This window comes from Phodopus roborovskii, unplaced genomic scaffold, assembly GCF_943737965.1.
Source record: "Phodopus roborovskii unplaced genomic scaffold, PHOROB, whole genome shotgun sequence".
NCBI lineage: Eukaryota > Metazoa > Chordata > Mammalia > Rodentia > Cricetidae > Phodopus > Phodopus roborovskii.
The window spans coordinates 15,322,121-15,333,892 of NW_026125059.1; the positions used below are offsets into that span (position 1 = coordinate 15,322,121).

The 11,772-nt window shown below is 46.0% G+C and overlaps 1 pseudogene; it reads left to right on the forward strand.

Annotated features, from left to right (window-relative positions):
- The first annotated feature begins 228 nt into the window (after positions 1–228).
- Positions 229–1,044, forward strand: LOC127224204 (60S ribosomal protein L7-like; annotated as a pseudogene).
- The last annotated feature ends 10,728 nt before the right edge of the window (positions 1,045–11,772 follow it).

An 11,772-nucleotide genomic window follows, 5' to 3' on the forward strand; every position in this document is an offset into this window, starting at 1 on the left:
ACACATAATCATACACACATACATGCACGCATACATAAACATACATCACACATAACACATACATACACACATACCCTCACATGCATATGCGCACATACACACATGTACACATACACTCACATATATACACACACACATGCACATGTACACACATGTACACACACACACAATAAATCAATGTAAAAGACATTTTAAGCTCTCTCCTTTTTTTTTTTCCCCCCTCGACTGGAAGGAGCCATGGAGGCCGCGCTGGAGAAGAAAAAGAAGGTTCCTGCTGTGCCAGAGACCCTTAAGAAAAAGCGAAGGAATTTCACGGAGCTGAAGGTGAAGCGCTTCCGGAAAAAGTTTGCACTGAAGACTCCGTGCTCCGGAAGGCACGGAGGAAGCTCATCTATGAAAAGGCAAAGCATTATCACAAGGAATACAGGCAGATGTACCGGACGGAGATTCGCATGGCTAGGATGGCAAGGAAAGCCGCAAACTTCTACGTGCCTGCAGAACCCAAGCTGGCATTCGTCATCCGAATCCGAGGTATCAATAGTGTGAGCCCAAAGGTCCGCAAGGTGTTGCAGCTGCTCCGTCTTCGTCAGATCTTCAATGGCACTTTTGTTAAGCTCAACAAGGCTTCGATTAACATGCTGAGGATCGTGGAACCATACATTGCATGGGGGTACCCCAACCTGAAGTCAGTAAACGAGCTCATCTACAAGCGTGGCTATGGCAAAATCAATAAGAAGAGAATTGCCTTGACAGACAATTCCTTGATTGCTCGATCTCTTGGTAAATACGGCATTATCTGCATGGAGGATCTGATCCATGAGATCTACACAGTGGGGAAACGCTTCAAGGAAGCCAACAACTTCCTGTGGCCCTTCAAACTGTCTTCTCCACGGGGCGGGATGAAGAAAAAGACCACTCACTTTGTGGAAGGTGGCAATGCTGGCAACAGGGAAGACCAGATAAACAGGCTTATTAGACGGATGAACTAAGGTGCCTGTGGTATTTTTGTAATCTGGTCAGTTAATAAACAGTCACAGCTTGGCAAAAAAAAAAAAAAGACATTTTAAAAGAGAACATGCCTGTGTCTCAGCTCACTTGGCTGCAGTAACAAAGGCCATAAACCAGGGCTGGGCATATAGCTCAGCAAGTACCCACTAAGATGCACACCAGGACAGGTGGTGCACATCTGTCACTCCCGTGCTCAGGAGATGAAGGCAAGAGAACCAGAAGTTTAAAGACACTGTTGGCTACATAGTAAACTTGAGACCAATCTGTCAAAAATAAAAACAAACAAGACCCTCAAAGACCGTAAACAGGAATCTTACCACAGTAGTTATTTCTTCACTTTGGGAGTTTCTACACACTGCACCTCCTTGCTCTGTCTTTGCAAGGCCTTGCTCAGTACCCTGTTGCTTGTTTATTTTGTGGTTTGCTATGTTTTTTTTTCCCCCGAAGCAGGCTCATATAACAAGCTCTTTGCCTCTCGTGATGATCCCTAGTCTCTTACTGCAAAGAGTCAACAAACCCAGGTTTGTGCATATTCAGGTTAATTCACGGCAGCATTTGCCTGAGGAATATTAACAAGGGCATAAAAATTGTAGGAGATGTCCCCAAGAGGAAAGTGTTAAAGTCAGGCACAGTGGCTCACGCCTGTGATTTCAAGAATGAGGAAGTTAAGGAGTGGGAGGGGTTGCCATGAGTTTGAGGTTAGCCTGGAGTACAGGGTAAGATTACACAGACATTGAGATCGACAATTAATAAATGGGACCTCCTGAAACCGAAAAACTCCTGTCAGGCAAAGGACACAGTCAACAAGACCAAACGGCAGCCCACAGAGTGGGAAAAGATCTTCACCAACCCCACATCTGACAGAGGGCTGATCTCCAAAATATACAAAGAACTCAAGAAGCTAGTCATCAAAACACCAAATAATTGAATTAAAAGTGGGGGAGTGGATGGGGGGCTCTGTGGGGAGCATGGGAGGGAGTGGGAACTGGGATTGATGTGTAAAATAAGATTGTTTCTAATTCAAATAAAATTTATAAAAATATAAAAAAATAAAACTGGGAGAGAAAGAAAAGAACGAGAGGAGGGTGGGGGGAGTGGAAAGAGCTGAAAATGCTTACAAACACGTCTACCTAGGAATGGCACCGTCAAAAAAAGTGACAGAGTTAAAAAAAAATCTTCAAAACAACCTTTCCTTGCTCCGTAAAACCAAGAACAACACTGGTAACATTATCACAATCAAGTGCTTCAGAACCATAGAAACTAAGTTTTCAGCAATTTAGCTTGTCTTTTGTCCGTGTGTGCGTGTGTATACATGTTCATGTCTGTGCAGGTGTGTGTGCACACGTGTGAGCCTGTGTGTGTGTGTGTGTGTGCATTCTTGTGTACAGTGCACATGTCTGTGCACTTGCGTATGCACATGTGGATGTGGCTGTGAGTCCAGAGGTCAACAGTGAGCATCTCCCTCAACAGTTCCCTTGGCTTTTTGTTGCTTTGAGACAGTCTCTCACTGAACTTGAAGCTTGTTGATTCGGCAAGGTTGGCTGGACATGGAGCTCCAGGGATCTGCCTGTCTCTGTCCCCTCCCCGACACTGAGAACCTGAGTTGCAGGTGCACACCACCATGTCTGGCTTTTTACATGGATGCTGGGGAATTGAACTCAGGCCCTCCTGCCTGTAACTGAGCCACCTCCCCAGTCCTTATATTTGTCTTTTAAGGGCCATGTTTCAATGAGAGCAGCAGACACTGGAAAAGCTGGAGCAGGCTGCTCTTTCACTGAGCTCCACACGTAGAGGAGGACTATCACGACTTAACCTATCTGCCTATCCCTGGCAAGTTCTCACAAGACTACCTTCAAGATTTCTTCATTTGTTTAATGATGACTATGATGTGTGTGTGTGTGTGTGTGTGTGTGTGTGTGTGTGTGTGTGTACACCTGCAGAGTCTGAAGAGGGCATTGGATCCCCTGGAGCAGGAGTTTCAGATAGTTGTGAGCCACTCAACATCAGTGCTGGATGTTTATTGTATGTATGTATGCATGCATGCATTTGTGTGTGTGAGCAAGAGAGATGCCACAGTGCACATTTGGAGGTCAAAGGACAATGAGTAGGAGTCAGTTATCTCCTTTCATTGTATAGGTCCAGGGTATCAAACTCAGGACTTGGTGGCAAGAGCCTTTACCTTCTGAGCCATGTCACTGGCCTGGAAATCTTTTCTAACAAAAGAAGCTAGGGCCATTTGACCCCACCAACAAAAGGATGAAGCTAGGCCCCTGCCTTCCTGTGTGTACAAAACTAGTTTGAAATGGATGCAAGCTGTGACTTAAAACTCTTAGAAGAAAGTTAGGCCTAAGTGTAGGTGACGCTGAACTAGATATTTTCTTAAAAAACTACATCAAAATAGTTAGAAGCAGGTACTGATCTTCCAGAAGTTCCACACCAGGAGCTCACAACCACCTGTAACTCCAGCTATGGTGGAGCTGAAGCCTTCCTCAGGCCTCTGTGGGCACATACAGTGCCATATACACACATAGACACATATAAACATGAGTTTGTTTAAAGAAATCTTTAGCAGGTTAACGGTGGCACACGCCTTTAATCCCAGCACTCAGGAGGCAGGGGCAGACAGATCTCTGCAAGTTCAAGACCAGCCTGGTCTACAGACTGAGTTTCCAGGCAGCCAGGGCTACACAGAGAAACCCTGTCTGGAAAAGTCAAATAAATAAATAAATAAATCTTTTAAAAAAGAAAGAGCATTAATTGCACAAGTAAATTTTCTTGAAATAGTAGACTTCACATGTTGCCTTGTTTGGGCATTTTTCCTTATTGATGATTCTCTTGTATATTTTTATTTTCTGTTGTGTATTTCTTGGTTCTGTTTTGTGTTTGTTGTTTTAAGAAAGAAAAAGAGATGAAGGGTATGATGTTAGATGGGTAGGGAGGATCTGCCAGGAGTTGGGGAGAGGAAAAGTGAGATCAAAATATATTATATGAAAAATGTTTCCATTGAAGTAAATAATTGAATGAATAGTAGACTCCAGAGATATTTAGAACCTGTGTTTTAAGGTTGCCAGCTAAATGAAACAGAACAATACAATCACACAGAGTAGGAGAAGAAATCTGTAAGCCGTGTATATGATAGGAACAGATATGCAGAATACCTGAATGCTTAATAATTAAAAAAAAAAAAAGACCAGTAGTCCAATTTTAAAATGAACACGGGATTTGAATGAGCATTTCTCCAATGGCCAGGAAACACATTTAAAACGATTCTCAGCACCACTAGTCACTAGGAAAACATGAACCTAAACCTCAGTGAGAAATGGCTTTACCAACTGAGGTGGCTATAAACAAGATGGGGAATGACAAATGTAGACAAAGACGTGGCAATGGGAACACATATACTGGTGGTCAGAATGTACAATCGTGTAACCGCTTTAGGAGGAACTTTGGCAGTTGCTCAAAAAGCTAAGCATTGAGCTGCCATGTGACTAAGTAGTTTCATCCCATGTACACAGCCAAGGGAATTGAAAACAAGCATGAAAATACCCAAAGCAGCAAGCTCATGAGAGTCAAAGTGGAGCTATCCGTTAATGAGTGAAGTATACTACGGTTACATGATAGAGCATTACCAACCACCAGAGGAATGGGTACTGACTAAACTACGCCTTGGTTGGACTGTGAAAGCATTTTGGTACATGACAGTTGCCAGGCAGAGCTCTGAGGATGGAATTTAGTGGTGGAGCTCTTGAATAGCATGTGCAAGGCCATGCCCCACCAAAAACAGATTAGATAGATACACAGATAGATAGATAGACAGATAGATACATACATACATACATACATTCTCACATACATAGGCGGATAGATGGAAGGAATAAAGGGTAAAGGAAAGAGGGAGAATAGGATGGAAGGAGGCAGAGGGGCAAGTCAGAGACAAGAAGTCACATATTTTATAATACCACGTATCTGAACTGTTCAGAAAACCATACCATAAAGACAGAGGCAGCCTGGTGGGGAGGGGCACTGATGCTTAGACTGTGATCAGGAAAGGCCTCCACAGAGGGACAACAGAATAGAGTCCTAAAGAACCAGGGTGTGCCCCACAGACCTCCCTGGCAGAGTAAAGAGTTGGTGCAGAGACTAGAGCTGGGAAGAATCTGGGGTGTGGAGGAAGCTGGACAGATCCACCGTGAGGATTTTAAGTTCTCCTAAGGGAGAAGCAAGATTTGTGGGGCCTTACTGGTGGGTGGCCAGTTGTGGCTTGGCCACTGTTTTGGCAAGGCCTCTCTTGCTAAAGCATGGCAAAGGGGCTGGGGGTGGTCACACGTTCAGAATGGAGGAGCTCATCCAACCAGTAAGGAGGGACAAACTGGACACAGGAGCTGGACAGCCAAGCCGGCACATCTAAGAACTATCCAGGGGCCTGAGCTGAGATTTGCTGATGCACAAAATGTTCGGCTCCTAGCAAGAGCTTTTTCCTCTGCTGCTCTTAAAGGCTTTTACTCTTCCCTCATCCATTTGCAGAGAGAGCAAGCGAATGCAGGTATTTTTAGAAAGTCTTCAGGAGCGAGAGCTGAAGAGAGGAGGTGAAAGTTTCCCCCACCTCTTGGGCTCTCCAAACCAAAGCACAGAATGTCTAGAGAAAGCGGCACACGAATGTATCAGACAGCTCCATCCATAACAGCCCTGACAGGGCTGTGCCTACCCAAATGTCCACCGGCACTGGGGCGTGTTGCAAAAGCACACTGCTGTTCAAAAGGTGAAACAACAGAAAACTCAGGTGAACAAAAGGGCATGTGTGAGATTCCTTCCACATGCAGCTCGCCCCCAATCAAGGCCATTCCCAGCGGCAGATCCGTACACAGCACTGATCTGCTGCGGGGGCTGAGACTGGAAGGGGAGGAACACATGGGAAATCTAGGAAGATTCTATACCCTTTCTGGATAAAGCTGGAAATGTACTGTATCTAGATTTGAGGGATGATATATAGGTGTTAATCCAACTGGGCACGGTGGTGGGAGGGGGAGGCAGGAGGAAGACAGGTTGAGGGCAGTCTGGGCTACCTAGAAAGACAATCTAAAAAAAAACTGGGGCTCAGGAGTGTTCCACCCAGTAAAGTATTTGCCTTGCAAGCGTGAAGACTCAAGTTTGACCTGCAGAACACACGAGAAAGGTGGCATGCACCTTCAGTCCCAGCACTGGGGAGACAGAAATAGACCCCTAGAGCTCACTAGCCAGACAGCTGAGCCTTCTTGTCTCAAAAACCTACATGAGCCAGACATGTGGTGCACACCTTTAATCCCAGAACTTGGAGGCAGAAGCAAGAGGATCCCTGAGAGAGCTGCCTAAGCTACCTAGGGAGACCCTGTAAAACCAGGGCCTGGAGAAATGGCTCAGTGGTTAAGAGCACCAGCTGTCCTTCCAAAGAGGACCCAGGTTCGAGTCCCAGCACGCACATGGCAGCTCATAGGCATTAGTAACTCCTATTCCAGAGGATCCAACATCTTCTCCTCTCCTCAGCCACTGCACACACATGATGCACAAGGTATTTGTGCAGGCAAAACACCCAAACGCTAAAATAAAAAAATAAAAATAAAAGCCAAAAAAAAACTTAAAAAAGAAGAAGGTGGATGGTAACTGAGGAACAACACCCAAGGTTGTCCTCTGATCACTGTATATATGCTCACATGTCCTAGCATAGTTCATTAGGTTGCTGTTGCTGGGATAAACACGTGACCAAACATAACTTGGGAGTAAAGCATTCATTTCAGATTATACTTTGAGGTCAGTCAGGGCAGGAACTCAAGGCAGGACCTTAAATAAGAAACCTGCTGCTCATGGGCTCATGCTCAACACACGCTCAGTCATCTTTCTTATATAAGCTTGAGCACCTGCCCAAGCATGGCACCGCCCATACTGCGCTGGACCCTCATATGTTAATTGACAGTCAAGAAAATGCCTCAAAGACATGTCCATAGGCCAATCTGATGGAGGCAACTCCCCAGGTGAGATCTCTTCTTCCCAGGTGACTCGTTTCAAGTGATAATAAAACTAACCAGTATGTATGTCTAGCAACATACATGTATGTCTGCACACGCATGAACACATATAAAAACTAAGAAGTGTTACTGATCACCAGCAGAAGCCTTGTGTACATCACGGGCTCCTGACGTCTCTGTCTTCTCCCCACAACCCCAGTCTAATCTCAAACAAAACACCAACAAACCCCCACAATGGAGAGCCACTGGGCAAAACTAGCTGTCAAGATGATGACAAATAAGAGGAGATTGAGAACTGTCAGAGCGGATGAGCCTAAGAAGTTGTGACAGCTGAATGCACCCTGGCACCCTGGAACAGAAAGAGCCATGCATGTGAAATCCAAATACACTGTGGAACTTTGTTCCTAACCACACAGCCATGCTGGCATCTTACCTTTGACAATAGTATTATGGTAATGCAAGATGTTAACATCAGCGGAAAGCAGCTGGAGAGAAAAGCAGGAACTCGGGGCTACCTTTGCAACATTTTTAAAAACATGAAATATTTATTGTTTAAAAAAAGTTATGAAGCTGAATACTTAGGCCCATGCATTTTATGACATGTAAGTGACAAGTCAGTAAATTGTGGAGATGACGAGTAAGGCATCTAAGATGCTTCTAAAGACTGGGGAGTGACAATGGGAGGCGCTGGGACTCATGGCTGCACTGCCTGTCATTTCCCCAGGCTCAGCACTCAAGAAGAGCCCAGACTTGGCCCTTGTGTCCCCCTCCTGGGTGGATTCTTCAAGGGATTCTGAACCCCCTTTCAAAGATATTCCTGCTGCCTATTTCTCTCTTGAATGTTACCGCAAATTCAAATCTTTCCACAGTTTTCACTGGTTCTCCCAGTCTCCAGCACCCCTAGGAGTCAGACCTAAGCTAGCGGTTGGCAGCTAGGAGGGAGCACAGAGGAGTATCCAGCTCTGGTTAAGCAGTAGTGTGGGTCAGTGTTTCATGGTTCAGCAACTGAACATGCATACTCCAAAGTTCATCCCAACTCTGCCACCCTCCTGCTGGATGTACTAGCTACCTGCTCGGAGCTCCATTTTCTGCATCTGGGAAATGGGAATGCTCACTTCCTCTTGGGCCACCAATTTACTTATGTGCTCTAGAAAGCACAAGGACACTCGCTTCTTGTCTTCTGTCTACCCTCTAATTCTTCACCCACTGTCCTCCACAGACCCAGCCCTGCTAGCCCTACAGTCTTGGCCTTTCACTGCACTGATAGACAGCAGGTAACTTGTGCTTGCAGATACACTGCGCTGCAAGGAGCCAGCAGAATCCTGCTCCTTCCTGTCCTCTGGCACTTTACCCATTGCCCAGGCCATTCCTTTCTCTGCCCTCACCCCTTCTATGACTACCTCCTGCACAGCCTTCAGCTCATGCCCAAATTCTACTTTCTCTAGAGAGCCTTTCCTGTCCCCTGAGCCATGCACAGATTCCTTATCTTTTTTGCTAAGTTGTCTCCATGATCCAACACAAAATCAGACCTGCAAGCACTCAATACTTGCTTAAGGGATGGATTGGTTGTATGGCTGTGTAGATGGATGGGTGGGGTGGGTGGGTGGGTGAGTGGGTGGGTGGTTGGGTGGATGGATAAATAACTATACATAATTCAGGCTACAGGAGTTTGGAAAGGGATCACAGAGAAAATGAAATGTTGGTGGGTCTTAGAGGATGTCTGGAAGTTAACCAGGGAAAGAGCTGGAGGTGGAGAGGGAAACTAAGGAGTGTGGACAAGCTTGGTGTTTCCTAAGACTCAAAGGGGAAGTCAGCCAAAAGAGCACCCAAGCTGACTAGACCTTGTGATGTTTGTTCTGGTCCATTCAGCACAGGATCCCAAAATTGCAATGAGCAGCCAAGGTCAGGGAGCCACTCCTGAGGTACCAGGAAGAAAACTGGTGGGAGGCAGGGTCACAGCTTCACACTTGTCGCAGCACAGGGAGTAAGGAAGGCAGAGGCAGCATCCAGGTCAGGGTGAGGGCCAGACAAACAGAAGGAAGTCCAGGGACTGAGAAGGGAGACGGTGCCAAGGTTGCATAATGAAAGGGGTAGAACCCAGGAGACTCAGGTATGTGTGGCCTGGGTAAACAGCTGTACAGCTCGCACCTACCACAAACACACACAGGCATGCAGCCTTCCCTCTCCAGCCAGCACCTGCACGGCACACAATCAGCATCTCCCAGAGAGTTCTCTGACCTTATAAAAAGAAAACTGCATGCACACATGATGGCAAGGTGAAGCCCAACAAAACTCCAATTTCTACTATATTGGGTTCCCACTGACTAAGGCAAGTGGTGGCTTCTAGAAGGAGCCTCAAGCTCCAGTGGTTTTCCTTTTCTCAGAAGCAATTGCTACTTTCATAAATGCTGGGTGGGGTGGCAGTAAGGAGGAGATAGTGAAGACAGACAGGGGCTGAGCTATTGCTCATTATAGGCAAGTCCTGATGTGGAGAGGTGAAAAAAAAAAATAAAATAAAAAAACCCAGACGGTGCTATCTTCAAATATCACAGTGTTGTGACTTCGAACGGCATCCACCGCATCTTGTTTCATTACATCTGCCAAAAGGGAGAAAAAAATTGAATTACCATGCTAATGTCTTCTCTTTTGGTGAAATCTGTGATTCAGGTACGTGGATATAAAATACATCATTAGTCGCTTTTAAACTTGTCTCTAATGATGAAAACACATCTTGGGGCATCAAGGGGAGATGGAGCCTAGCCCAGCAGTGGCGGCAGAGCCTTGCAAAAACCTTAATGTGACAATACAGTTTCTTTTTCCCTCTGAGATGACAGTTAATTCTAGACCAGGACGGCTGTCAAAAATGCTTAGTTCTGCTCCACTTGAGTTAATTACCGGCCCTGGGGCAGGCTGCCCTCCACTCCTCTGCTAATGGGGCTGGGCTCCAGGTAAAAAATCCATTTGCAAGAATGTTTTCCTTGCTCCAGATCTAATTTATTGAATATCAAATATTTATGCCAATGCAATTAAAGTGACAACATTGCTCTCTCTCGCCCCAGCCCCCAAGCTTCAGTGAGTGCAAGCTGGCTGATGGAATGCTTCAACTGTGGCAGAGGTGGAGGGTGGGGGAGCAGGTATTTGAGTTTCTCAAAACCTCTTGGCTCTGCAAAATGACCTGAGCTCTTTCCATCTTCCTTTGGAAACAAGTGGTTAAGCTGAGGAGATGAGGCAGGAGGATCAACTGGGTTTCAATACAACTGACACCCTTGGCTGCTCTGTTGTAGCATGATGATGCTGATGATGCTGAGTGAGGCAGAGTTGACCTGTGCCTGGCCCCAGCCCTAGCCCAGTCTGGCAATGGAGTCAACGCTGGGAACATGTGGAATTGGGGCAAACACAGACAACACAGATAAGCTGGCTCTTAGGTAGGGTTCTCTGGCTGTGATAAAACACCACGACCAAAAGCAACTCAGGAAGGAAAGTATTTTGTTTGGTTGGTTTTAGCTTACACTTCCAGGTCTCACTCCATCACTGAGGGAAGCCAGAGCAGGAACTCAAGGCAGGAGCCTGGAGACAGGAGCTGAAGCAGAAGCCATGGATGCATGCTGCTCCCTGGCTTGCTCCCCATGATTTGCTCATCCTGATTTCTTATAGAACCCGAAACTACTGACCAAGGGTAACACCACCTAAAGGGAGCTGAATTCTCCTCACACATCAGTCACTAATTAAGGAAATGGCCTGCAGGATTGCCTACAACAGGGTCTTATGGTGGCACTTTCTCAATTGAGGTTCCCTCCTCTCAGATGACTCTAACTTGTGTCAAGTTAACAAAACACAAAACAAACAACAAAAAACTAGCTAGCACACTGAGGACGCTCAGTGAGAGTACTTATAAACTGTAGTTTTGGGGTTCCCACAGCTTGAAGGCTAGCCAAGCTTCCTTCCACACAGTTGAACCTACCTGTTGAAAGTTGTAGGTCCAGGGCCAGCAAGACATCTCAGCGGGTAATTATACTTGTTACCAAATCTGATGGCTTGAGTTAGACTCCCAGAACGCAGAGTGGAAGGAGAGAACCAGCTCCCAAAAGTTGCCCTCCCATCTCCACACGTCCACATTGGCACAGGCACATACACAATTCATCAATTTAAAAGCAGTTTTTAAAAGAAAGGAACTTCTGGCTCCAACAAGGTGTGTTACAGTTTTTTCCAAAACTCTAGGCACTCACCAAGAGGGCTTCAGCCCAACTAGACCATGGAGCCTCGGGGCATGACTAATTCCACATTTGTCCTCCAAGGTCTTGTAAGTCATAGACTCATGATTTGATGTCTGCCCAAAACAGAGGTGACCGTGAAGATGAATCGAAAACAATTCAATGTGTACCCTCCCCCAAGGATGCCTGACAGTATGGGAAACAAGGGAGGCCTTTTCCTTTTTTCTTTGTTTTCTCTTTTCCTTCTTTTTGTTTGTTTGCTTGCTTTGAGATAGGGTCTCTCTCTGTAACCCTGGCTGTCCTGGAATTCGCTCTGTAGGCTAGGCTGGCCTCGACCTCACAGAGATCTGTTGCCTCTGCCTCCCAAGTGCTGGGATTAAAGGCCTTTTTTTCTTTTTCTTTTCTTCCCTGAAGTAAGGAGGCTCAGAAAGTGCAAAGCTAAGCGCTAACAAAGCATCACCTACAGGGGATGTCCAAGGCGGTGCTGTGTCCTCTGGTTAGTGACTCCCCTAGCTATGCTTACCTCTCCCTTCCTAGAGCCAAACAAAGGCTTT